The sequence below is a fragment of the Brienomyrus brachyistius genome, chromosome 5 (genome assembly GCF_023856365.1).
Source record: "Brienomyrus brachyistius isolate T26 chromosome 5, BBRACH_0.4, whole genome shotgun sequence".
Taxonomy (NCBI): Eukaryota; Metazoa; Chordata; class Actinopteri; order Osteoglossiformes; family Mormyridae; genus Brienomyrus; species Brienomyrus brachyistius.
The window spans coordinates 28236749-28264521 of record NC_064537.1 but is presented as its reverse complement, the minus strand read 5'-3'; the positions used below and the strand labels follow the sequence as shown (position 1 = coordinate 28264521).

General features: G+C 42.7%; 1 long non-coding RNA gene across 1 annotated transcript; it reads right to left on the bottom strand.

Moving 5' to 3' along the window:
- Positions 1 to 9051: 9051 nt before the first annotated feature.
- LOC125742124 (uncharacterized) lies at positions 9052 to 13806 on the bottom strand. Its single transcript, XR_007398022.1, has 2 exons — positions 9808 to 13806; positions 9052 to 9483 (listed from the first exon to the last, which is right to left on the bottom strand). It is a non-coding gene; the product is annotated as an uncharacterized LOC125742124 (long non-coding RNA).
- Positions 13807 to 27773: the final 13967 nt, after the last annotated feature.

Genomic DNA, 27773 nt, shown 5'->3' with positions numbered 1-27773 from the left:
TGTGGACCCTGTGGTCTGTGTGGACCCCAGTGCAGTGAGAGAGACACTTTGAATGTGACATAAAACTGAGGTCCGGAAAGATCACTGGGCGTCTTTTGAAAGAGCAGGGTTGGTAGTCTGACGTTCTGGCTAAAAATTGCCCACTGTGGCCCTATCAAACTTGGCCTCCTAGTCATTCCCTATATCTGATTGGTGAATTCGCTCCTGCCCCTTCACCATAAGTTTTGAAAAGTGCTATACAAATGTGACATATGTGCAGTAGATGTCCACCTAAGAGAACCCTCCATTACACTGCAGCATGTTACCCTTGCACTTATTTTAGTTTTGTCAATGTTTCTTGAAAGACCTTCAGATAAACAATGGACAGACCTGGCGGCTACTTACTGTACTAGTGGGGCCCTCAGGTTACATTGTTTCTGGCAGAGTTTATCCTTAAGACATTTATAAGGGTTTCTGAATTTGGTATAAGTGTCTGAGTGTCTTAGAGGGACCAGATGCAGACCTAACACATGCTACCAGGATGTTTGGCTTCCATGTTTGTTGTAAAAGGCAACAAGGGAGGGAGGAGAGAGGGGGGATTTGATATCATACTTCAGCACAACATAGCAAGTGGCTGTAAGACAGCAGCCATGGATAAGGAGTGAATCCAATAAAATTAAAAAATATGTGCTTGGAGTAAGTGTTGGTTAGTTTGTATGGCACTGTGGCCAGGGTTAGAGGTTTGAACCCCTTCTCTCTTTATGTAGTTTGATGCTCTCTGTGTTGTGCGGGTTTCCATTGGATGCTCTGGTTTCCTGCAACAGCCCCAAGTTTTCTTGATTAGCACCACCGAATAGCCATAATATGTCAACTTTAAAACGTATTCCATTATACTGCACTACTCATGTAATTTAGGGTTTTCCTGCGTTTTATCCGTTTGACAATTCAGTGTGCTATGCTTGCGAGTCTTCAGCGTTCAAAGTCACATACAAAACAGACTTGAAAGTTCGTGAAGCCTGAAACTGGATGGTAGCTGATTAAAGGAGGGGGGGGCTCCCTCTTCGGGTCTGCCCATAGCGGGACAGCACGGGGTGGGGGGACGCGCAGCTCAAGCCCGGCGCACTCCAAGTATGCAGCTTGTATTAAATACATGTGACATTATAGGTGCGGCTTTTGAGTGCGGTGCGCTTTCGTCCAAATCACATGTATTTGCGTATTCAGTTCATAGTCGCTCGTCGCGTTATAATCGCATTGCGTTTTGCTGGCAACTTCAACCAAAGCGACCGCTGTTAAAAGAAACGTTTTGTTATGCACGAAAATGTACTGCGGTATCTTTCACAATCAAATTTCTATTATGTACAACTACTTGCAGTTTTATATAGAGCCGTTTACAAATGATCTGGCCATAAAAGTGACATTCATGCTATATGGAAATGGTTATATCACATGTGAATGAAATATATATGGTAAAATAATGTAGTCCTCTCCTGAGACGGTATAAGTGTGTTCTTTGCAAAACTGCCACATTTCATACGGCAATTAAATGGCTTTATAGGCAAAGAGGGAGTGATTATGCGCACTGGGGGGAATGCAGTAAATAAGATATTTCTGGAGCCTAAAAATAATGGATTGTCTTTTTCATGTAAGCGTGCCTAATTTGCTGTTGATGTCAGTGCTGTAAGTACTTTATGTGACTTGGCATTGTTATGAAAACCAGGGGCGTATTAAAAAACCCAGGAGAAAAATGTCCGGCGTGCCTGTAAGTCGCTGAACTCGATCGTATATTCGTGTACAAAACACCAAATGACTTAATATGACAAAATGTGGTGTTCTGATTCAGTTTTGATAAAAACTGACGTCTAGGCTATTATCTGCTTTCGACGTTTATAATTTTCCGCAAGAGAGCTCAGAAACGGAAGACAGTCGGTAATAGTACGGCAATGCAGGATTAAGGCTCAGGGAATTTACGTGAGCGTCCCGTTAATTTCCGCAGGATCGACTGAAACATGCACATTGAGTGACACAGAAACACCATTACAACACAGAAGCTGTAACGCCAAAGTATTATACCCCAACAGACTGTTATCGACTTACATTTTACACAAAAACAGTATTGCCCGTTTGTCTTTAAAACATCCTATAACCGTTTTACACTGCAATCGCATAAAAACCGGTCATACAACTCGTTCAGTCTGAATGCCCTTCTTGGCTGCAATTTGTTGAAAATCGTTTTGAAAACCAACACTATATCAAAAGAGGCGAAGAATCCCGTTTCCATATTGAAAAATGAAACGAATATAACTTAAGAGACAAACAGGGTCAAAAGTTGATCAAACAATAGACCTAATGGTGAGCTATTCAATGTAATAGGTTAGTATTCAATACTCTTCTTGAAAAACATTGGTTATATGCGTAAAGAGCCGTCACCCAGTCAGATCCGTTCTCACACTCCATGGCAGCAAGATTGTTAATAATAATAATAATAATAATAATAATAATAATAATAATAATAATAATAATAATGGTATTTGATCGATCTTAGTGTGAAACGAGGCGTCTTTGCGGGGATGCTGGCTTTTTGCGGAGTGTCGGTGCTGATGCTGGAAACTCCAGGCGCTTCTTCCCTGTCGGAGCGGCGGTCACGTGTCTCGACGCTCCCGGTAAAGCAGAAGTTTGGCGTCTCAGAGCAAGACGAAGCCCCGACGACCACGGACGCTCCGCTGTACCTCTTGGCATTTTTAAAATCTATATTAATCCGTTCCCTTTCTATAAAGACCAACGGTGCACGTACTCTGTCCACGTACTGTTAAGTTTTTTCAATATTTTTTCCCCATCTGATAATTCCTCTTGATTGCGAATGCAGTTGGATTTGACTGAAAGCCAAAAGCGACAATATTGGGAGTACGCAGATGGATTGCGAGAAAACGCTGTTTAATTTCTGGAAGGATTTCTAAACTGAACATTGGAAGTAAAGGAAATGCTTATGGGAACTCATCACACCTCGACTGTAAGGTAAATTAACAACTTATTTATCTGCTTTGCAGATTTTCGAATACTTATTTTAACCGTACACTACATCTTAATTAATTTTTCTGTTATATTACATATCCTGGTTATAAGAGTATGTATAATTTAATGGATATTACTGTAGTAATATTTATAACTTCTTCATATGGCTATAGTATTTTAAAACCACATTGTTATAATTTATTGCCGCAAACCCTCCTGGACACTTTCACCAGTAGGCCTATATATAAAGCAGTATGATTTATTTAATGAATGCGTTACTTGCGGGAGATGACCGTAAACTTAAATATCGATATCAAATAGACACAGTGCGCTGAATTTTAAGGTTGAATGTTGTTTTATTTAGTTGCTGGTGCAACCCAGTATTAATGTACCCCTCGGATATTTCCCGCAGGGTCCCGTTGTCAGCCGCGCTATCATGACTGATGGCGAGGGGAGAGAGCACTTTCATTTCCTGGAGAACGAAGAGGTTAGGGTGCCAATTTCGGGTCAGCGCGGCGACCTAAGAGATGAGGGGGACGGTGGCAGCGTTCCCAACCCGGCTCTGGAGAATGCCTCTTATCGGGAGCCGGGCGGCCGCGGTCCGGCTCCGGACTTGGTGTCCGAGGATGAGGAGGAAGCTCCATACCCAGCCCTGGCACCCGTAGTGTTCTTCTGCCTCAAGCAGACAACTCGTCCCCGCAGCTGGTGTCTAAAACTGGTCTGTAACCCATATCCTTCATGTTATCGCCTCACCTGACCGAACGCGTCCATCAAGAGTTCCACCCCAAGTCCGTGCCGAGACTTCATGTTGTAAAGTTGTTCCTTAAACTGAATGCGCATCCAGGCAATGATATCCCAGAGAACCAGGATTTAGTTCCCATATTAGCTTCTCTTATGCTCTGAAAAGTTTTATTTATAAAATATACAAGCCTTTTCGTCTCGCAAAACCCTTGAAGTTGATGAAAATGCCATATCTAAGTTATAAATAACACATATAGGCTGTGTGTTCGTACTTTTATTTTAGCCTTATCTATATTTACAGGTTTATCTGTGGGAGATAGATGATGAATAACAATATCACGGAGAAAACTGCACCTGAATACCTTATGTCCTAACTTATTAGGGCAGGTCCCTCTGCTTTACTGTTTTATATAATATATTTTGTAACTGGACATTGATTTAATTGAATTTATTTAGTCTACTAGATTAGCTGAATGTTGAACAATTTTCCACAGCATTTTCTTGGACAAGAAGCGATTAGAGTTTGAGATGTGTTTTGACATTTTGCTGCTCAGATTTCTCATGGCGAGCCACTTTTTACACAACTAAGGACGGCCTTGCTGAAATTACACAGTAGCAAGTAGCCGTTTGGGTGTTAATACGCAATTCCACCGTTTGAATGATGTAACCTGCGTTTCATTATTCAAGATATACGTTTGTGATATGCCTGTGAAGATGACACCAGCTGACAGATACGGTGTGCAGTTCTAATGAAATCAGGGAGGAAAAGATCAGGCTTCTGCTCAGCGAGTGCCCGCTCTTTGGACCCCCCCCAGCCAAAAGGCTATACCTAGGCATTTCAGTAATGCTTGGTGCTATTACAATACAACTCCATTGCTTTATAGATCTCCTGCAAGTGTTACTTAGTCCTCGGAGGTGGTCTGAATGCTGTTTGAGTAAATATTTTGATTTTGCATAAATTTAGTGCTGCTGAAAGTAGTTGAACCTTCCTGTATTTACACTTGCATGACGGGAGCAATATTTATGAATTACATACAGTATGTTTTCATAAGATCTCCGTGACAGAAAGAGCACAGCAGATACATTAATTCTTGAAGTGGCGTGCGTGTGCGTTTCGCCGCTCTGTCAAACTCATTGTCTGCCTGTATTTTATTGCGTTAGTGGAGCCATTTTCAAAGCAGCAGAGTTTACAGTTGCCGGCGTTTTTCTGTTCTCTCTCCCAAGATGGCTTTTCCTGTTAGCTGGGGAGACTGATGCTCCCGTAAAGGCACTTTTAGTGTTTTGTTTGTTATATTCTGACAAGTTTATGTATGAAAGAATATCCTGTTAAGAAGTGTATTGCGAGCCTCTGTCACGTACTGTAGGCTCTCACCGTTCGCTTTTGCTGAAGCTCCTGCAAAGTGGGGTTCTCGCTCGGGAATGAGAAAGTGGACCCAACTTTAACCGTCTTGCGTCCGAATGAGACAAACGGCTTAGTGTCTTAACGAGATTCTGGTTATTTAGCAAAGTGACTGGTTTGGGGTTGAGAGCAGATGGTGTCTGCATGGTCTGTGGTGGAAATTGAAGTAAGCAACTAGATGGATAAATAAGCAAAGAACAGATAAATGATTAAAGAACACAGCTTGGGAACTGACTGGGCCACACGGAGGAAGTGTTAAGCAGAGTAACTGCTCACAATGAAGATTATTGGGATTAAGGGGATTTGGTGCTATCTGGGAAGCATTGTTTTCCAGTTCGCTTTGCCTTGATGCTTAAAGCTCAGAACCACGTTTCTGCACTTGACTGAAGCAAAGGGTTCAATGATAAACAGCTGGTCTAAGATGGGAATGTGCCGGTATCCCTGAGAAACCCCTTAGATTTACACACTTTGGTCCACGAGCAAGACTGAGGTATATGTCAGTGTTTCCCAATCCGGTCCTTGGGGACTCACAGACATTCTAGGTTTTTGCTCCCTCCAAGCTCCCTACCGGAGCAAAAATGTGGACCGTCTGTGGGTTTCCAAGGCATTGGGAGACACTGGTCTATATGAACATTCAAGTCGGATTCAGAGTCAGCTGAGCTCAGCCCCTTTGGAGCAAGATGAGCGAAGTGTTATTTTAATGTCATATTTCAACTCGTTTTAAAATTTCTTTCCCAGCTATATCACCGGGGAGACCGGAATTCTCTGTTTCACGCCGTCGGAACATTTATGAGATCCCAATGATTGATAACGTAATCGCACAAATATAGTATTGTGTTTTTCTTTCGTTCTTTTTTTTATCATAAAGGCGCGTGCTGGGCGGCGCTAAAAGGAGCCCGTCAGCTTTGAGGCCCCCGCGTTAGAGGTTTAATTAACATCTTGGCTGCAAATCTTCAGTGAACCTGTACTGATGTTTCCACAGGATGTAATAACAGGACTGCTGAGGTGTCCAAGAGTCATACTTTGGACAGTAATCTTCTGTTCATATCGCTCTCGACAATTAAACGCACTCTCGTTCGTCGTGTTTTCCTTTTTGTCCGTGTACAGTGTACTGTCTGCCTCAGCAGTATGTCACTTTGGACTGAAGCAACTTCTAGATGAATAAACATGAGTTGGGTAAATCTGAATCTTTCGTATTCTCAGCTTCCAGCAGAAACTCCCAGAATCCACCAAGAAGCATCAGTAGGCTGTGTGTGGTCCACTGACACGCATTCCTGCAGATAGCAGCCATTTGTTGCATCGTAAGCTACACCATGCTGTCGATCAGAAGATGGACCAGGTCTCTCTGGGGGCATCCCCAAGAGGCATTGGTGCTGTGGTCAGTAGGGATCTCCATCCTGACCAGTTCCCTTTGCAGACTGACAGAATGAGACCATTATGCCCCCCCCACTATAGAGTTGTCATTATGGTTGTAAAGGACACTCTCTGTGGTTTCTGCCTGGGTTGCCAGCATTGCTATGAGCTTTTTGTTCTTCTCTAAATCGCAGTTGATTGTTACAGTACATTACATTGTGTTCCATGCTAGAATGTCGTGTCTTTTCATTCGTTTAAGAAACAAAGTAGTCGACTATTGATTGTGTATATGGGCAAACAGCAATTTCTGCTAAAGAACACTCATTGATTCAGAGCCTCTCTGATGGCAGTTAAATATATCCATTGAACTTGCTTTCCAGTCCATTACTGGCTGTATTCTGCAGATTCTCCGAAACCCCAACAAGAAAGTCAGAGGTTTGACACACACAAGTTTGATGATGCGTTCAGGTACAGCAGGCTGTGAGGAATGCAGAGTGACTTTGGCTTAGCACTTAGTGATTCTTTTAGTCTGTGTCTCTCATCCATCCAACCATCCATCCATCTTCCAGCTGCTGGTCCAGTACTGGGTCATGGTAAGTTTGTGGCTGCCCCCCCTGCTTTTGGAAATTATAAAGACCGAGTAACATAGCTTATAAAACAGCCACTAACTGTAAAATTATACCACCATTAATTTCATTATTAAAGTAAAATAAAATCAGTGATAAGTATCCACATCAAACTGGTTTGGTGATGGTGAAAAGTCAGCTATGGATGTTTTTCTTGAGAAAGTGTTTTTTTTTTCACTTTGTTATTAGTCATTATGCTTTGTCTCCCATGGACATGTGAACGCATCAAGTACGTTTTTCGTAAGCAAATCGGAAACCTATCAGTTTCAGCGCAGTGGTACAGTGTGCATCTGCCCAGGTAGAAATGGGCTTGAGGCCCGAACAGCTTGGACTAAATCCAAAATGTTTTCCTCGATGAACAAGAAATTGTTCCTCACAGAAGCTTAAGAGTTGTTATCTTTTTACTGAATTCTTCTGGAAAGCTCTTCAGGGGGACTGGATCAGGATTATTAAGAACACAAGGCTGAGAGGTGGGCTAAACTGGGATGAGGTCTAACAGAGAAGTAATTAGTGCTCCGCTGTAACTACCTAGCTAGCGGAATTACACAGTCACGACTACTATAGTTTATGTCCTGCTGGGCATCAGAATGATGCGTCTTTCTGATTCAGAAGCTTTTCGTCAAAAGAAAAATTGGCAGCGCCACAGAAACCATGGAAACTCCGATGTGAAAAGCTAACAGTGATTTTGTGCTGAAGTGTATTGGGATCGGGGGCAGAGAATAATGATGTGAAAGTGGCGAGGCGGCTTGTTTGTCCCTGCCCTCCCTCTGCTGTTTATAAAGTTGCCTGTTGCTGACCTGACGGGTGTAGACAGCATGTGCCTCATTGCCGCACAAATGGGAGCTGAAAGGAATTCAGTCTCTCTCAGATGGACTTGCTGGCGTGCTTGTCATTCCATTACCATATTGTGCAAAAAGAGGGCACCAATGACCATTTCTCTTTCAATTTGGGGTTACATAAGAGGCCTTTGGGGTGTCCTGGATCATCTGCAAGTCGGCAAAATCCATTGTTCGTGAGTGGCGTCTGGGAGAGTCAGCTGTTGTTCTGACACTTTGGGCTTGATTCATTTGAAAGGTCTGCACTGGCTCAGTATAGGGCATAGCAGCCCGTTAGCTAAACAAGCGCTGGGGTTGCGTGGCGACTCGGTGGAGATTAGGGGCGTTTACTGGAAGCTTGGTGTCCGGCTGTACACACGGCAGTCGTGAGATTTATCCAGGGCCTTAGTTTTACTGGAATCACTGTGTCTTAGACTGTAGGTAGGTGAGGAAACCTGACTGTTTGTGGACTTCCCGTTACCCAAAGTGAGTTTTGAACGTTTGCGAATGTTATGTTTTATGTAACTAAATAAATTCAGTCTTGCATTATTTCCACTTGTTTTTCAGCCTTTGCATAAGCCTAATTGAAAACAATTTCTTAAAAACATTAAATCTAGCTAGCCTTTAACAGCAGGACTCATATCACGCTAAAGTTAGAATTTCATCGCGTCTGGATGTCTGCCAGAGAGATAAACTACAAACAAACGTAACTGGATCCTCGCTGGAGTAAGGCTTCTTGGCAGCATTGTTTAAAATATACTCCCAGATTAATGTACAGTTCTTTTAACTGACTAGTAACAGTCAAGTAAAATACAATGGGGAAAATAAAACAGAACAGGACTTAAATATCCTGCTGGCCTTAATACCTTGAGCAGAGATGTACACAAAAATAATATAGTCTGCAGAACTACAAACATGCAATACATGGCCTTTCCTCTAGAGCTGCGTGTCCCTCCCTGGGGAAAGTCGCTTACCGTCCATCTGCAAAACAAAATACCAGAAACACCACGAGTTAAAATGGCTGTCTGGTTGGTTGAGCATATGATGCAGAAAGACTGCAATAAAAATCTCAGTGCTTGGTGCCTGAATCCAGGATTCACTGGCACAGATAACAAGTGAGACAGGGCAGTTAAACTTCAGGCATATTTATTGAAAACTCCTAATTGAAACATTGGCACGCTTAACGTCTTTTCATTCGGATCTTGCCAGAACAAACCATCTAGCTTGCTATGAAGCCCCTCCATGCTACAGCCTTGTGGTCTGAGAGCGTGAGCCTCACTTGCTTCTTAGGCAGCGTGACACGCAGGAATGGTGCTTGACCCGCCACACGTTAGTGAAAGATGGTGTTTGTGTGCGTTACGGTGTTGGGCAGCTTGCAGTGACCCCCGATGCCGCCGTCTTCATATCTCCAGGTTCTCCTTTACCTACATTTTCCAGAGTGTCTCCCTTGTTCTGCAGTTATTGCAGTTGGGGTCCTTCGTTCAGAGACGCTCACCGGGTTTTGATCAGGGATGTGAATACGTGCCCCATCTGTCTTTGCATTTCTGTGTTGTATCCCATACTGGAAAATAAAAATGAGATTAAAAGAGATAAACATTGCTAATCTGTATTTCAGAATATTTCAACATCTGTAATTTTTTCTTTTTGATGAAGTAAAGTGAGTTTTCCGGAAATTCCCGTAGATCAGCAGAAACTGACCTGGTGATGTATTACATGTAATATATAACAAAGTATGACCGTCTTTCTTAAATAAAACGTCTCCGTCAACACTGCTGCAAGCTACTAATAATAAACTAACATTTGCTCAAAAGTAAATCAAAATAAATATACTGCAAGTTAATAAAATAAATATCCATTAAGGTGCATATTTAAAATGTAAAAATACCTGTGCTGTACTTGTATTCCCATGAACGACGTCCCGCTTCACATTATATGGTACATATGGCGCGGCTTCATCCGCCCCTTTCCGAATGTCGCTCGGGGGAAACACACAAACACGCAAAGGTTCCACATTTGCTGCATTCGTTCAATATATATATGCGTACCGAACTGAAAGATCCTTACCGAAAATTTTCGATACGGATACGTGTACCGTTACACTCGTAATACATATGTGCGCACACACACACACACACACACACACACACACACACACACACACACACACACACACACACACGCGCGCGCATTCTTTTGTCATCTTCCTATGTAAACAGCACTTGAGCTAAATAACTCCTTTAATATGGCAACCTACCCTTATTTTCTTTGATAACATGGATCATGGTAGGTAGCAGATATAAATTGCTTTTCCTTAATATATATAGGCCTGGATCTGAAATATTATAGGCAATTTAATTCAAATGAGCTTATGTTGAGATTCAACAATGGTAGCCGCTCCTCCCCTTTAATAGTAGGGGCAGTGCAATGGGATTATTCAGTACGGCAAATTCGAAGGCTCTCTGTAGGGCGGCATGTGGAGCATTATGATCAGGGGGCAGAGTAAAAGGTAATGAGCAAGCAAACATACTGTGACATACCGCTGTCATTGTTATTATTATTATCATTATCAAGTGACCCTTTACATTAACTGCACTTTCATAATGCCTTTACAATGCATTCGTAGAGCATTCACTGCACCATCATAATTCATTCATAGAACATTCATAAGCAGCATGTGAGTATACTTCAGTATCCAAACATACCTGAACGGTTTTAATATATACAGTATTAATAACAAACATTAATAACTACCCCCACAACAAGGAAGAAAAGCACACAGTCTTTATGAAAATGATCATTTCCATAATCTAGATTACACAGAACCTTTCAGAAATTGCTTGTCAGTCACTTTTTCACAACCGTCCTCAGCTTCTAAATATGATTCCAGTCAGAACTTTGAATCGGGGAGCAGGAGAGCGGCTTTAGGCTGAAGGAGAAAATCAGCCAAGAAAAATGAGTAAAATTGCATCAGGCCTGTGCGCAGATTTAGTAAAGACCTCACCAAAAAGCTTCGCGGCTCTGATGACTGCCAAAGACGCTTCAAAGAAATATAGACTTAAGGCCTCGCAGTGTTTATGCAGGGAACATATTTCATTTTCTTGCTGTTTTACAATAAATGTCAACAGATTGCCTTTGAGCATTCAAGTTTCACATTAACTTTTTTGCAATGCGCATGCATTGTAATTATTGTGTACTTGCATAAAATGGAACCTTTTAATATGGATCCTAAAACTTTTTTTCCAGGTACCCTTTATGCATATGCTAGGATTCCAATGTAAATCTCAAAATGATGTTCTGAAGGGTTCTGCTGAAATGCTCAATTGGCACAGGTTCTCCCTGCCAGAATCTGCAGTCTGCGATTAATGGTGCCCACCAGCTCAAACATTACCCTTGTGCACACAGTAACTTTTTTGATTCCCTAATGGTTCCTCCCCTCCCTTAATTTAAAATGTTCCTCGCTGGTGAGGCTCAGTGACTTGTACTTATCTTTTGACTAATGCTAACGACCATATAAGGAAAGTTGTGTATGTTCTGTAAGTTGTGTATACTGTGCTGCTCGGTGGAAGCGATCTGTGTATTACGTTTCCGTGTCATGCAGCTAAGAGTCTGTTAGAGGTGTGTATTTAGAGAAGGATGTTATTTTTGTAAAAAGACAAAAATTGTTCTCTCACAAAACATTATTAGTCAGGCAGCTGTTGGTTAGTTGTGTTCGATCGACATGCTTAACCTGTTGTGATTCGTCAGCCTCAAAATTGACGAGGACCGTTAAAAAGTGGTGAATGTTATTTTTTAAACACTTTTCCTCATTAAGCTTTTGCTTAAATCGTTAAGGCGATGTTTTTTTTTGCAGTGCTGCTGGGTGATTTCTCGAACACACTCTCTTTGAGAACAGTAAGCGAGTTCTTCATTACATCCTTTGGCCTTTATTTGATCCTGTGTTAATTGGGCTAGACCGATCTTCTCCTTTTATGGATATGTTTAGAATCCTGTGCTTAACCTTGAAGTTGCACCTGGCGAACATGAGTTCTGCATCTAACATTTCTTGAAAACATACCCTATCTTCTGACGACCACTTTTATTGCAATATAACGGAGGGGAAAAAAAAAGAAAACAATGATTTTACTGTGGCTGTTTCCATAGATACTGTCTCTAATGAATCTCCAGGGTTATTATTGTTTTTCATCAGTGTTCCAGGCAATATCTCAGGGTACCAGCGGTAGTTTCCCTGGCAACAAGAGTCACTAATACTCAGGCTTCACTAGCTAACCCTTGGTGAAGAACCTCATTAGCTGCTCATCCTGGCTTATTGCAGGGAATGAGGCCCAGTGACTAAATAATACTCCCGTTTATCTCTTCCCATGTTTCCGCTGAGGGTCGTCATGTTTCGTCTTCAGGTTGCCCATAATTGCAATGTAATGTTATTCATTAGACATTAAAGTAAAGGTATCCTTTCTAAATAGCTAAACAAGGCACTTTTGGTCATTTTAAACTGTTATTGCTTTCTACCTGAACATGGCAAGACCAGGGCTGTTGTTTACATCTACTGAGTTTCTTTAACTGTTTTATTTGGTCAATGTGCTTCTTCCCTAGTTAGAGAGGCCTCAGTTTTTTCTGTTCGGTTTTGTTCATTTTTGATTCAGAATCGTTTGAGAGTGATGTCAGAACACTCGAGAGTGACTCCGTTTGTTTATTTCTATAGCAGGTCACAAATGCAGTAGGTACTATCAGCCCTTGGAAGGTGCTTATCAAGGATTTGCTTGGATCACCTGTTGCATTGGCCCCTTCCATTTTTCCCCGTCTCCGTTCGATGCCATACTCGGCCCTCCATCCCAGTTGGATGCTTTATACCTTGAATGGAGATTCTTGCTGTCTCCCCTGTGATGGTCCTGTGTGTTGTTTGGGTGTAGGGACCTTGGCAGCTCCTGTTTCAGGCCCCCCATGCTGAGTTTCTAGGACGAGCCCCAATGTGAACAAATCTCACATGAAGCTGAGCATCAACACGGGATAATATGGCGGCCTTGTGCCCGATACCTCATGTGTCTAAACGATGTGAAACAAACACAGACTCGGCTGATTTTAACATTGCAGGCCAAGAATTATTCATTGCCAGCAGTGATATCTTCCTGAGGCATCTCTCTCTGGGTGTCCCTGACTTATTCACGGTCTGCACATCTGGGCCGGCCTAATGAATTCCCACACTGGCTAAAGAGCGCACAGCGGGGATGTGAAGCATTCTCACTCGCAGCAAGGTTGCATCTTTGCGGTGTGTCCAGCCCTGAAACCTGTACACCGTCCGGAGTTTGTACTCTGATTTAATCCTGGCTTTGATACGAGAGCAGACCTGAGCCATCTTTGCTGTCCCCAGAGTCTATGAACCGCCCAGCTTTCGGATCACGTTTTGTCTCCCCGTGTGCCTGTGAAGTTTCGCAAAGGATGACATTTCCCCACTCAGCGGGAAGGCCTGGGATGGGCTGCCCCCATCTCCGGCAGGGCATCCCGGCATAACCGCAGACCCTGTCAGGAGGAAACATCATGGGAAAGATGTATGCTGAGAGTGCGGAGCTGTCAGGCCTTGCCGTTTGAGCTATGGATGTCACACATGGTTTGTAGCCGTTAAAAATATTGTTTTCAAGACCTGGCTTCAGAGGCGAGATTACGATATTTTACAGTAAACTCTCCTCTTTCTTGGTTGTGCTGTGCAATAAAAGTGCTCAAAGTCTTCATCAGCACCATTTTGCCCCAGTTTTGTGAAAATGGTGTAAACAGTAATCTGGTGCAAACAGTAATCCAGTTTAAACTGCAATCCAGTATAAACAGTAATCCAGTGTAAAAAGAAATCTGGTGTAAACAGTAATCCAGTTTAAACTGCAATCCAGTATACACAGTAATCCAGTGTAAACAGAAATCTGGTGTAAACAGAAATCTGGTATAAACAATAATCCAGTTTAAACTGCAATCCAGTATAAACAGTAATCCAGTGTAAACAGAAATCTGGTGTAAACAATAATCCAGTTTAAACTGCAATCCAGTATAAACAGTAATCCAGTGTAAACAGAAATCTGGTGTAAACAGTAATCTGGTGTAAACAGTAATTTCAATATCCCACCTGAATTACAATACTTATTAAAGAGCAGAAACCTTATCTGAAACAAGTGTCTTCAGAGAGAATGCAGGACTGCTTTTAAATCTGAGCAGATAGTGAGATTATAGCAAATCATTTTCTATTACATTATGATTCAGTTGCTGCCTTTGAGACAGGATGAATATTCTTAAACTTCGCAGTCATCTCATTAATTGTTCAGATAGCGCTGTGTTTGAACTTGGGTAACCTCGCCGGTGCTTTTGGAGGAATAAAGAGAAGGCTGACCTAAATGTATTGTGACACATTATTGTTATTCAAACAGACACATTTTATGTAGCTTCTAGAAGTATCTATGGAGCGGGACAGCCAGGGGGTTAGTGGTTAGCTAACATGTTGTTGGTTTAAGGTGTGGGAGTGACTGTATGTGTGACTATTAGCGGCTTGACATGCTTCAGTTTGTGCTTAAATTTGAGGTTCATTTTAGTGTCCAGAGCAAAAATATGCAATGATATGAGACTGAAACTAGAAACTGGATGGAGTTAAATAACAAAACTGTTGAGGCATAGGAATTTTTTAAAAGCACATCATTACATACCTGTTTCCAGCAACGCTAAATCTAGTAAACTGCCACCAAGATGGTTTACTATAGAAATTAAGAATTCAGGAGGAAAAGGGCTCTGTACCACAAATGCAAAATGACTAATGATGTCAGAATAAAGCGGGAATATCTAAGTCTACAGGAGCGGAATCTCCAAAGGAAGATTGCATTAGGGGCTAAGGATGACATTTTCTTCCAATATTTTAACTTAAAAAGAGCTCTGAAAGCTGAAATCACTAATCTGCAGGATAGTAAGGGTTTTATCATTGCAAAATAGATTAATATAGGTAATGAGTTTAATGATTGTTTTGCACAGGTGTACACTGTAGAGGACACGAATAACACACCGACTAATCCAGCATTGGCTTTGACCAATACAGTATATGTATGACTGCAGCAGGGAGGTGTTCCACGAAGCAGGATTAAGGGAAAGTCTGACTTATTTTGACAAGTCTGGCTCATTTAAGTAGGAGTCCAGTTCCAGGTCTTAAATGAATCTCCGCTGAGCTACCATGTTAACTTAGGTGAGTGAACAAGTCTCCTCCAGACCTGGGGCTGCGTTTCCCAAAACCATAGTTGCTAACTATGTTAGCAACTTGCGTGGTTTGCACTATGTAAGTACGACGCAGGTTTTTCCCAAAACCATAGTTTGAACTACGGAGGTAACGACACTACGAACTTATGCAGTACGATGCATCGTTAAACGATGCAGGTGTTTCCCAAAACCATAGTTCGAACGAACATTTGCAAACACTGTCGTTAAGTTGCGTAGTTCGAACTGTAGCTCTCGAGCTGTAGTTAGACGCTTAATTCCAGGTAAATACATCAGTGATGGTGGAAAATGCAGTCTGAGAAGGGTATAGTCACCATGTAAGTGAGAAATGTAATAATCTTTAATACCTAATAAGGAATAATTTAGCTCTACAATCACATATAATGTGAAGTGGCCTGAAAATGTAGTTTGAAATGTAATTGTCTGCGTCTCCGGTCATAAGTACGGTACTGTAACTGTCCGTAATGAGCAATAGAGACAGTTCTCAGACTTCAAAGTATTGTATTAGCACAGGGGTGGCTAATTTTATCTAAAAAGGGTCGTTAGGCATGCAGCTTTTCACTGCAAGCAACTCCGTACTTATATGGTAGTACGTAGAGGACTGATTGAATGAAGAGTTTGCACACCTGGGTTTGATCAACTGATCGAACGGTTATCCCAAAAAATCCTGCAAACACACCGGCCCTTTCTGGATGACATTGCCCACCCCTGTAGTAGCGTATGCAGTTACAGTAGTGTGTATTGCTCGGTAAAGGATGTTGTACCCAGTGGTCATTGAGCCATATGGTACACTTCGCCACATATAGTACAAAAATGAGAAATAATAAAAAAACATTAATAAAATAAAAAGAAAAAATAAAACCCAATAATAATAATAATAATAAATCATTATCCCTTGTATGTGTAAATGTGTGTATTTGTAGCCCTATGCAGACCATTGGGTGTTGTGCAGTTTCTTCATTACACACATAATTTCAGAGGGACAACAGTCGCCTTAGAAAAGAGTACAGCACTTTGGTGAGGTTCTCCCTCATCACTGACAGGTGTCAGTGCCATAATGGAAGAGCGGAATGACACTACAGCAGTCAGATACGAATCCATGCCTTTGTACTCGGGAAATGACGCCTGTGATGTTTGGATGTTACACGCACCTGTCTATTCCAGTCAGTCACTAACATTCTCTAAGCGACAACGTCGGACCAGGAATTTGTAAGTATTTCGTAGTGTGACTAAAACACAATTAACGGAAATCAGGCTAATTACAGATGGAGCGTCTTTCACAAAATGCAGTGTCATAGCTAAACGTTCTTCTGTTCACCACTCCAAGAAGCGTCGCATTATTTTGCCGATATTTCTGTTTCTGAGTTTTTCATATTATTGATTTTATGTGACTGACACAATAAATGACTTTGAATAAAGTTTGTTAGTTTTTGAGCACGACTCAAAAAAGAGTCAGACCAACCATCGCTGGAACCATTGTAGTTCGAACTACGGTGATCCCAATGAACTATCGTGGTTCAAACTACTGTGCTACGACGGTTTCGGGGAAGTCGTACTTTAAATGTTGGTTAGTTTGAACTACCATACCATGACGCATCATTAATGCTAACTTTCGTCGTTGTTTGGAAAACTCACCCCAGCTTAATTAAGCGTTGTCTCAAAGAACGTCCGACGTGTGGAAACAGATTCCCAAAAGATCGTTCGTTCCGTCAGACTAGATTGCGCGCTCTCACTACCGATGTCATGTAATAAATATAATAAAACCTTTAAAAATCACGTCTCAGCATTCCAATTAATTCCAAATTAATTAAAATAAAAGTGTACCCATATTACAAAGGGTACAAATTGACAGAAATTGAAAATAAAATCTGTTAAAATAATATGAACTAGAAGATATTTTTATATTTTGTTTAGTCACAGTCAACGTTGAAAGTTTATTACTAAAAAGCAAAGACAAGATATTTGTGCAGAACATGCGATTAAAAGTATTTTACGGAGATCAAATAATACAGAATAACATTATACAGTAAGAATGACACGTGAACTCAACCCAGAAGGTTCCACATTGGGTATAGAGATCGATCCAGGAACTTCCACAGTATATGGTGACAGCATAAACCAATGGACCACCGTATTAGGCACTTGTGACATTTACATAACTTATGCATTTAGTCAGTCTGCAATTGTTTGCCAAGCCAACACGCTGGCTTTATTTATGTCCACAGTATTGCCTTTTTTAGCGATTACATCTTTAATTGTATTCTTCATACAGCTCCATCAGAAGCGTTTGTTCTACAGTGGGAATAAAACACCGCTCTCGTTTTACACGCTTTCCAATTCATTTGATCGATCTACCGTTCATCCAGTCATCGGGCATCTTAAATATCTCGGGTGTGCGCACTAAGTGAGACTATGCAAGCCTGTCTTGCATGAGCCTTCATAAGTTAAAACTGAACTGCGTTAGTAGAACGACATGAGGCTTAGAGATGGTGCTAGTTTTAGTAGTTTGACATGAGCAGTCAGTTGACTTTTTTGGGAAAGTCTGGCTTTCTTTAGCTGCTTTTACAGTATGGAATACCCCCCAGATGTGCTACAAAGCCTGGCTAAGTTCAAAATAAACAAATCGCAGGACCCTGATGGCATCTTATAGTTTTAAAAGAGATGAGGGACATTATGTTCCGACCTTTAACTTGGAAGCATGCTAATATAATGCCCATATTCAAAAAAGGGGACAGAAGTAATCCAGCAAACTGTAGGCCAATTAGTTTAACTTACATAACTGGAAAAGTAATGAAAGCTATAATGGTAGATTACCTGGACTCTGAGGGATAGCCAACATGGATTTAGGAGAGATAAATGCTGTTTAACAAATCTATTTGAGTTCTTTGAGGAAGCTACAAGAGAAATTGATCACAAAAAAGCCTACGATATGATCTGCTTAGATTTCCAGAAGGCCTTTGATGTTGTCCCCCACAAACGGCTCTTGCTTAAGCTCAAAGCTGCAGGGATTTTAGGAACTGTAGCAGCTTGGATCGAAAACTGGTTAACAGACAGGAAGCAGCGAGTAGTTATTAGAGGCACAATGTCACAGTGGGCCTGCGTTCATAGTGGGGTACCGCAGGGTTCAATTTTAGGACCACTATTGTTCCTAATTTACATTAATGATAATTAATGTAACAAAACATACAGTAAACTGGTTAAATTTGCAGACGACACCAAGGTGAGTGTTGTTGCAGATACTAATCTAGCAGTAGAGAGGCTACAATGGGATCTGGATTTAATTAGCGACTGGGCTGATACCTGGCAGATGATATTTAACATAGATAAATATAAGGTAATCCAAGCAGGGAGCAGAAATATAAAATACAGATATTTTATGGGTTCCACTGAAATAAGGTACCTGATTATGAGAAAGACCTCGGTGTGTATGTTGATGCTTCTATGTCCCACTCTCACCATTGTGGGGAAGCAATAAAAAGGGCCAATAGGATGCTGGATTACATCTCTAGGTGTGTGGAATTTAAGTCTGTTGGCTGCATAGCTCACCTTGTTGTGCATGTGGTTGTCTGTGAACTCTTCTGTCCTGTGTTTGAATCCCCCCTCCTCTGTTTTGTATTCTTACCCAGCTCTTTTCCTTGTGTATGTGTGTGTGTGTGTACAAAAAAAAAAAATGGTTGCACTTTCTCAACAGAGGATTCAGATAGATGGTATTCATTGCCTGGGTCCTTATTGAGCTAGTATCGGAAAAATTCATTGCAGCGTCTTGAAGCACTTATGTAAGTCGCTCTGGCTAAGGGCGTCTGCCAAATACTGTAAATGTAAATGTAAGTCAAGGGAGGTGATGCTACGATTATACAATTCCTTGGTAAGACCCCACCTAGAATACTGTATGCAGGTTTGGTCACCATACCTTAAAAATGACATTGCTGCCTTGTTCAATGTAGGGCTACAAGAATGATTCCAGGTCTTAGAGGAATGTCTTATGAGGAGAGGTTAGCTGAGCTGAATCTGTTCAGCCTCGTGCAAAGAAGATTAAGGGAGGACTTGATCCAGGTATATAAGATTCTAACAGGTCTGGATGCTGTTCAGCCAACTAGCTACTTCAATATCAGTTTAAATACAAGAACTTGAAGCCATAGGTGGAAAGTAACAGGAGAAAACTGGATTTGAGAAAGCACTTCTTTATACAGCGTGTAGTTAGAGTATGGAATATATATTATAATAATTATATATTTTAATAACTTTAAGCTTTAAGCTTGGCCTCCTCTCATTAATAAATTTCTTATATTCTTAAGTTTAGTATGAAGTAGGCAATTGTATGGATGGGTGAAATGCTAAAATATATGGCTCAAATATAGGCATGTACTGTATATTTAAACTTCGCCTTTTCAGTGGGGGCTAGATTCAGTGACCTAAGGGTGCTAGGCCTATTGAGGAATTAATTTCAGTATCGTAATTGTGTCACCGTACCCTCTGTCCTTTTTAGTCTGTTTCCCTCCTATAATTAAGGTGAACGAGTACCCCCCGTGTAATAATGTATGTTGTTTGATGAGGTCGAAATGGGTCGCGTTCGCAAGTCTGCACTTTTAATGGACCAGATGGGGATTCTTCCATTTAAAGCAGCTCTGAAGAGCATTTCATCGCAGACTGCATGGGAGACTCAAAAAAGTGTCTTATCTTAATAGTCTTTCCCCCTGGAGGCCGTCCCACGACATCAAAAGGACATGAATCTCTATTCATATCATTTGTTGACTGTAAGGCAAATAAGAATACACAAAATTACTTGCGATATAAGTAAACATGATAATATCACTGGTACAAGTGTTTTTTCTCGTTTGCTAAAAAGGCTTTTACTGAAAAAGTAGGTAAGTTCTCCAGTAAAGAGTTCTAGTAAGCCTCAAGGCAGTTCATTTTCCCTGTGAAAAAGGTAGAGAGTGAAGGCCTTACCACAAATTACTCCTCTATGCTCAAACTGTGTCTCCAACGCAACCCAAGTTGTGATCTTGATGCCATATGTGTATGAACCAAGGTACCATTTTCCAGAACTGCAAAAGCTTCCATGTCCTAACTTGTACCATGCAGTATATCAACAGTCAGTCCATCCACATCTACCAACAGTCTGTACCACAAATACTAACAGATACTAACACAACAAGAGAAGGTAGCAAGCCTAAGTTCAGCTCTGAGGAACCAGGGAAAGCTTGTGGGAGTTTTGTTGTTTTGATGGTAGAACGAAAAATGACATCTGATTGGTTGGGCCCACCTGCTCTACAATCTAAATTGGTTATCTCTCTGAACCAATCATTTTTCATTCTTCCCTCAGAACATTTTTGTTTAAGTAAAATCCCCATGAGCCAGGGGAAACAGTAATTTTGACCAAATAAACTTAAATGTACCGCAGCTGGCAAAAGTACTCAAAACCATAAAGACAATTATAATGGTATCGAAGCATGCGTGCTGGTTCCGCCAGACTGCATAACAGCTTTGTACCACAAGCTATCAGAATGCTTAATGCACATTCATGTTAAAATCGCTGCCTCGCCAAATACCATTCTAGTATACTGCTTAGCTGTACGGTTCACAATAATTCCAATATAATCTCTATGGCATCTATAACACTAAACAAAAGCTGGTATAATTTCCATTTGTGCAGTGATTGATGTACAACATGCTGTTCATTATGTTGGTTATATTTAAAATTTGTCTACAGAAAGCCCTGTATCATGTATTGTTGAAATGCTTTGTGTTGTCTTTGACATGCACTCTGTGTTGTGTTTTGTTATATGTTGTATGTTGCATCACGGTCCATGGAGAAACATTGTCTCATCTCGCTATGTACGTGTACACAGCTGCTGATGACAATAATGTACCTTGAACCTTGAACATGGGGGGAGGGGGGCATTACAGAGTAGGTATTGTTCCAGTAACTACTGCTGAAGAGTTTGAAGGCATCTTACCAAAGATCCTTTATACCTGAACAAGATGCTCAGGACGTTCAGGCAGTCTCCCGGTTAAGAATGGCCGACTAACGGGCAACTCATACTGGCGTAAAGCTTATAAAATGAGATATTCTGGTTAATTACAATGGTCCGTAATAACGAATGCGCACACTACTTTGTGAAACATCACATGGCCATTGAGGGGGTCATTGGCTTGAGACACCGTACTGTGCCGTATATAGTTACTTTTATTATTACTGTGTCTGTTATCATTATTATTACTGTATTATATTACCTACAAATTCAACTTAAAGACAGACTAAGGGAATGGATCTCGTTTGTAACTGGGGAACGGGCTGTAATTGTAACTAAGTCCCATTTTATGGATTACAAAATTTATCATGTTTGACTTTTACTTGAGGGCACATTTAGCACCGGCGTGCTTAGAAAACATTCCCTAAAATGAATGTACTTTGTGTTGTGTAAATGCTTTATTCTTAAGTAAACATCACTGTGCTGTCACGTTATATCTCCTACCTTCACTGATAGCTAAAGTATTCCTTGGAGGTCTGGTTACCTCTCTCAAAACCAAACACTGAAGTGTGACGGTTGACAGTTTGAAGAACGTTAGACGGTAGACGCTGCTAAGCTACAAAGCCTCATTGTCGTTGGTACAGACAGATTGTCTGAGGGTATACTAGCATATCTAAGTACATTATACGCAGCAGAAATGACAGAGGGAAAGCATATTTTCTTGTCAACAGTAGGCTTTACAATTACATTTTTTACGGAATAGGAGTGTTTTTAAAAATGGCAGCATCTCATTAGCAAAATGATGTCTGTGAAAAGTGCTAACAGTGACCATACGTTTCTCGGCACATTAATGTGGAAGCTGAGGCCTCGTTATAAGGTGATGATTTCCATCAGAACCCATAACCGCTCAGCAGAATCCTGGCCTCATTGTGCTCATTATAGCCAATCGAAAGGGAGTCATATTCCGGAATTGTTAATGTGTTTTGGTTTTTTTTGATAATACTAGAATTTTCGCTCTGCTTCCTTCCTGGAGGTTAAATTCTAAATGTCAGGGGGAGGTACACCTGTCCCAGTGTTTGCTCAAATGTTTGCTTTAATTAAACAGCAGAGCGGTGCATCGTAGCTCCCATCCTGTTCTGTTGTGCCAGTGTGCAGATCCTTGTGGGTTGCCGTGACAATGCAGAGGACAGGGTAGAGGTGTCCCTCTCCTTCCCAGATCCTCTTCGCTATCCCCAATGGCTATGCATGGCATCACGGCAAGCTTCCGGAAACCTCAGTGAACAAGATGAGGGAGAACTGGATGGATGTTACCGCCAGGCCTGAGATGCTTTGTTTTTCTTTGCTCTTGACCTCCCGTAATGTCTGACCGTGGGGATATTAGGAGGCAATGCTTTAAGCACATGAAGCTTACATTTAGACGGTGTTGTTTAATGCCCCGTGACAGGTGGGGATTACCATTTCTGACGCAGCGCTGTGTGTAATGTAAGGTCAGCGCTACTGTGCGTCACCGACGTCCTCAGACGGCATGCAGATTTTCTGCAGTCTCTTTGTTTACCTGGGCAAGCTGATTCATCTCATGGGCACCCAGTAGATCCAGGCTGGTTCTGGAACTGAAACATGGTTTTGTTACAGAAAAACACTCCCTAACATTACAGAAACTAGATTCCACTCCCGTAATATTCCTTTTTACCAAAGGCATACCATTTATAAAACAATGCAAAGGAAAAATAATTTTTTTTCTAAAATATATCTCATTTATTTGAAAAAATATTGACCATGTTTATTTAACTCTGTTAATATTAGTTGTCTCAAAAAAAGATTTTTATTGGAGCATAAAAAGATTTGAAATTGTATCAGTGAGTCACAAGTGAATAATGCGAGATGGATGATCAATGGTGGTATGAAAAAGCCGTTATTATAATATCTTATTGCAGTAGTTATCTGAGATAACCGCATGAAGATGAAAAGGCTTCTCTAGAAGCCTATGTGGGCTTTTTAGGTCCAATTAATACTTCAGTATGGCCATCAAAGACAACTCGTTTGATTTTTACCTCTTAGAAACAGCATAGAAAAGTAGACGATCTGACTGAAATTTCTTCTGTCTTTTGGGGTTTTTTTTTATTTAAATAATATTAGTACAGCAAACGGGGCATACCTTGAAATTCTGGACCCCCCCCCCCCCCCCCCGACGAAATGTTACCTTGGGCCCCCCTGTCCATGTATTCAAGGGTCCCTGCAAAGTGGTGGGTGCCCTGAATCTCTCTCTTCGTCTACCGGGTGCCGACTTGCAACTTCAGTCGATCGCGGCAGAATGAACACAGGCTTTATTGTTTCGCTTCCGGTGACTGTGGCTCATGACAGAGTGTCGCTTTGAAGGAGGAGCACAGTTTTTGGGGATAGTGCCAATTCGCGGGTCAGAATCAGAGCCGGGCCTGTTTCTTGGTCCACTTTTTACATCGCAAACAAATGAAGAGTCAAGCGAAAAGACACACGGAGCTCACGCTGGAAGCTGGAGTAGTTCCCGGAAGCATTGGCAGGGACACTGCTGTTATACCCTAAGTCCAGATATACCCAGTAAACCGTAAAGAGAGCTGAGCCCTGCGGTTTGTTTTACCTGGTTATACTGTCATAAATCAAGGGCCCTTTAATGAGGAAAAAGGCCAGGCAGCAAACTGGGAGCGAAAAACAGTGGGAATGGAAGGCGTCATTAACGGGCTGAGTGGCACGCCAGCCACAGAGTCCGGCTCCGACTCTTGTACGCCAGGAATCGATGACCGACCCTCTCGGAGACGGCGGGTGAATCCGTCGTCGCGTTACAGTACCGGCACAGTGCCATGGTACGACGCACGGGGGGATTGGAGGTGCAGGAAGGAGCACACTCAGCAGTCTATTAAATATAAATACATAAACTGCTGAATAAATAAGAACCACCTCAGCCTACTACTGTACCGCCACCCAGTCGCGGAGGGGAGGGGGTTGCCATGGCAATACCATCATGGGTCTCCTTTGAAACTGGCAGTTTTATTCCTTGGCTGTCAGTGGTAAACTCTCACATGCTTCGAGACGGTAGCTTTCGGGGAGTACATAGCCCCGTAAGGGGGTGCGGCCGGCCCAAGATGGACGCACGTGGTCAGTGATGGTAGGAGGATGTATTTAGGCATTTTGGGAGGGCATGCAGTTGGAATTGATTGTATCTTCCAAAAAGATGCGGACACGGATAGGGGCTGAAATGGACAGTGCAATAATGAAATTGTAGGGCTGGGAGACGGGGCGTCTTTGGCTAAATTAGAGAATATGAGGGATTCTCCAAGGAAGAGAGGGCACTTACAGTGAACTACCTGGTTGCCAAGCAACTGCCAAGTGTGAACTCTGCAGTTTCCTTCCAGACAGTGCGGACCTGTCATCTCGTGCATCCTGCTACGGGGACCAGGGGGCGTATTATTCTTCAGGGAACCAGGAGAGGCACCACCGAATGGCTACCACAGAAGGTCCTTCACCCCCTCCCCCCCATACAGGGCGATGGCCGAAGTCGTGAGGGCAGGAAAATCCAAAGTAATCCAAAGGATCTGCGTTTCAGTTCATTCGCCGGTTCTGGTGTCTGGGATATGTGATATGGAGGGAAAACCTCGGTCTATGTGCAGGGAGGCCAGAAGCAAAAGAGCAGGTGTCCGATGGACATGGAGGGGCTGCGTGCCTCATATCATGAGGTAACATCTTAGCGACTCCCTGACCAGGGTAAGTTCTTAGAGGATAGTTTGGTCGGACGTCGAGTAGATTGGGTTCTGGACAACTTCAGGGGTTCTTGTGGTCCTGAAGGCAGCAGAGGCTGAGATTAATCATTGTCTGATTGTTATTTCCGGAAACATCTGGATGTGACCTTTAGGGTCACACTGGGAAAAAAATTAATTACCTATGTAAAAAATGGATCAGTTCAGTTATTTTTAGGGCATTTTAATATCGTCTTTCTGCTACACTTCATGATCATATACAGTATATGTATATCCCCAGAGAGAGATTCTAGTCCAGCTTGATGATCATCCCCATTCGCGGCCGTCCAAAGCACCGCTCACTGTCAGATTGTGTCTAATGAAGGCGATATTGACCAATCGAAAGGTGCACTCCAAGGACTCGCTGTTAAGCGTGGAGGTAAATGTCACAGGCTGCCGTTCTGGGCCGCTATCTCTGAGCTTATTTCGTCCGGGTCAGGGGGCTGCAATTACATCAGCGCTGCCCACTCAAAATCTCCACTCCAGAGGTTTGCAGCTAATCATAGTGATAAATGTCAGGGGCGCCCTGCCCTCCTGGGGTGGCGGCTGGCAGGGGAACCCCTTCTGACGTGTGTCCTGATGATCGCGTTATTTCAGACCAGGTCGGTTGGCGGAGCCTTCCGCTGTATTCTGACAGGGCCTGGGCAGCTGTGTGAAGGCATCTGATGATTCTAGGCAGAGGCAAGCGACGCGCTGCTCACAGCCAATCCCCTTCAAGGGAACGGACTCGTCGTCAGCTTCTGCATCATAATATTCTTCCAAAAATTATTAGACAACCGTATCCGTTAGCTGTGCGTTGCAGAAATGCGCAGGACCTGGAATGACCGAAAATAATGGATCTGAAATAGACCTCACGTTTCCTGCCTGACAGAGATACTCGATCCTGCTAATGTCCTTTAGGATCTGCAGAATGAGTAAAGCATATTGTACCATGAAAGGAAAATCATTTAAAGGGTTTGAAAAAACATGAGCAGTTGTAATAAAGGCTTTCTTGCTCTCTCACTCGCTCAGTCACTCTCCCACTCTGGGTTTTCGCAGGAATACACATTGTTCTCCTTTGTCATCCATCGTTTTTATTTTATATGCCCCACACCCCCTCCTCAGTCTCCCCAGACCTAAAAAAGTGCTTATTCTAAAACAAATGGGGGGCGCTATAATTTACGGTCTCTCTCTGCGCCGTGAAAGATCTGGTGTGACGTCTCAGCCCTGCTGTGACACGACTGAATGACAGATGGGGGGACAATAAAGGGGGAGTGATGAATTGTGGGTCTGAGCCCTCTATCTCCACAACACTGGGAGGGTGGGCAGCCTACCTGTACTTTAACCAGACTTCCTTTTGGCACCTGTGCCGAAGTAACAATGACCAATTTTAACAGATGTGCTGTATTTGGGGCGGGGAGCTTTATGATCGTCATGGCGATCATGGGTCTCCCTGAGACAGTCTGTTCCTGGTTCTGGGTTCTGGCCCATTGCTGTGTATCTGTGTTCCTCGGGGCCTTGTATGGTCCTTCTAGTATCCTGATCCAAACTGTGTATGAATAGCGGTCCAAAGGGACGCGGTTTGTGCCTCTGTAAATAGCGCTCAGTGTTAGATGGCCTGTCCAGGATGTTCCCCGCCTCACCATGACCCTGGATACACGCTTATGGATGACGGATGAGTTCAAAACCCACACATGTTCCCGGTGATGAATTCCCCAGACTACGGACGGAAATGGGAGTGTTTTTGTTGATGGTCTCTTCTACTTGAACCCTTCGCACTGCTCCTGGCAGCCTTGCCTCCCCATCGTGTCCCCCGCGGGGCTGCGTGCCACAGCAGGCCCGGTCACATCCTCCGCTTGGCCTCTCCGTCGTAACTCAATAAGTGCCTCTCAGTGCCTGGACGGCCGCCCATCGCCTTATGTCATGCTGTGCAGCTCTCCGCACGTCCTCCACCAACCCTCTCAGAGGAGGATGGTGAGGGCATCTCCGGGACCCGGGATCCCGCCGGAGGGGGCATGGGATGCTCCTGTCGGAGGTAGCATCATACATCTAACACCTCTCTTCTCCTCCTAGGAGGAGGCGACATGTCCGGCCTTCACACGCACTGTGAACAGTCACCACTGAGACACAGCTGTTACGGGGCCGTGAACTGACAGCGCAGCACATACGGACGTGTGGCGGGGTATCCCTGGGGGGGGGCATAAGGTAGAGAGAGGCGGGGGTCACGCCTTGGTCTCTGGGGAGTTTGCATCAGGCTCCCTGCTAATGAAATGCTGTACCTCGTTACACAGAGACATGAGTTATTTAAGAGCCCGGTTAAACATTGATGAGGCTGCGTATGCGGTGAGAGCATCAGACGAGGCCCTGTCTGATCGGGCTGGGAAGGTGCTGTGGGCATCACGCACATGAGAGTGGTGAGTCCCGTGCTTTGGCTGATTCGTCAAGCATCTGCCCAGTCGATAGTTGTACATGTGAGCCCAGCGTGAGCAAAGGGACACCGTTCATATAAATCCCACTCGTGCCTGTTTTATCAAACTGATAACTCACAATCCCATGAGGATCTGTGGAAACAACCAAAGCTAATATTTTGCTTTTATTAAAGAATGGAAATCCCCTCCTGACCACTTACGGCCAATGTGGAGTATTATTCATTTAAGTGATGTCTACGTACATGACATTTCAGTTTCTTTCAGGCTTGTCATGCTACTCCACACAGTTTGAACTACAGCACCGAGAAACAGGACTAGATCACCCTTATTGTCAGCTATCTGTTTAACCCTCAGATATTTATTGCTGCTGTTGATTATAATTCTGCTAAAGATAGCTGCCTTTTGTCAGGCAACATAGCCTGTGACCATTTTCCGGAATGTTCTGTTGCATACTTTACCCATCAGCACTTT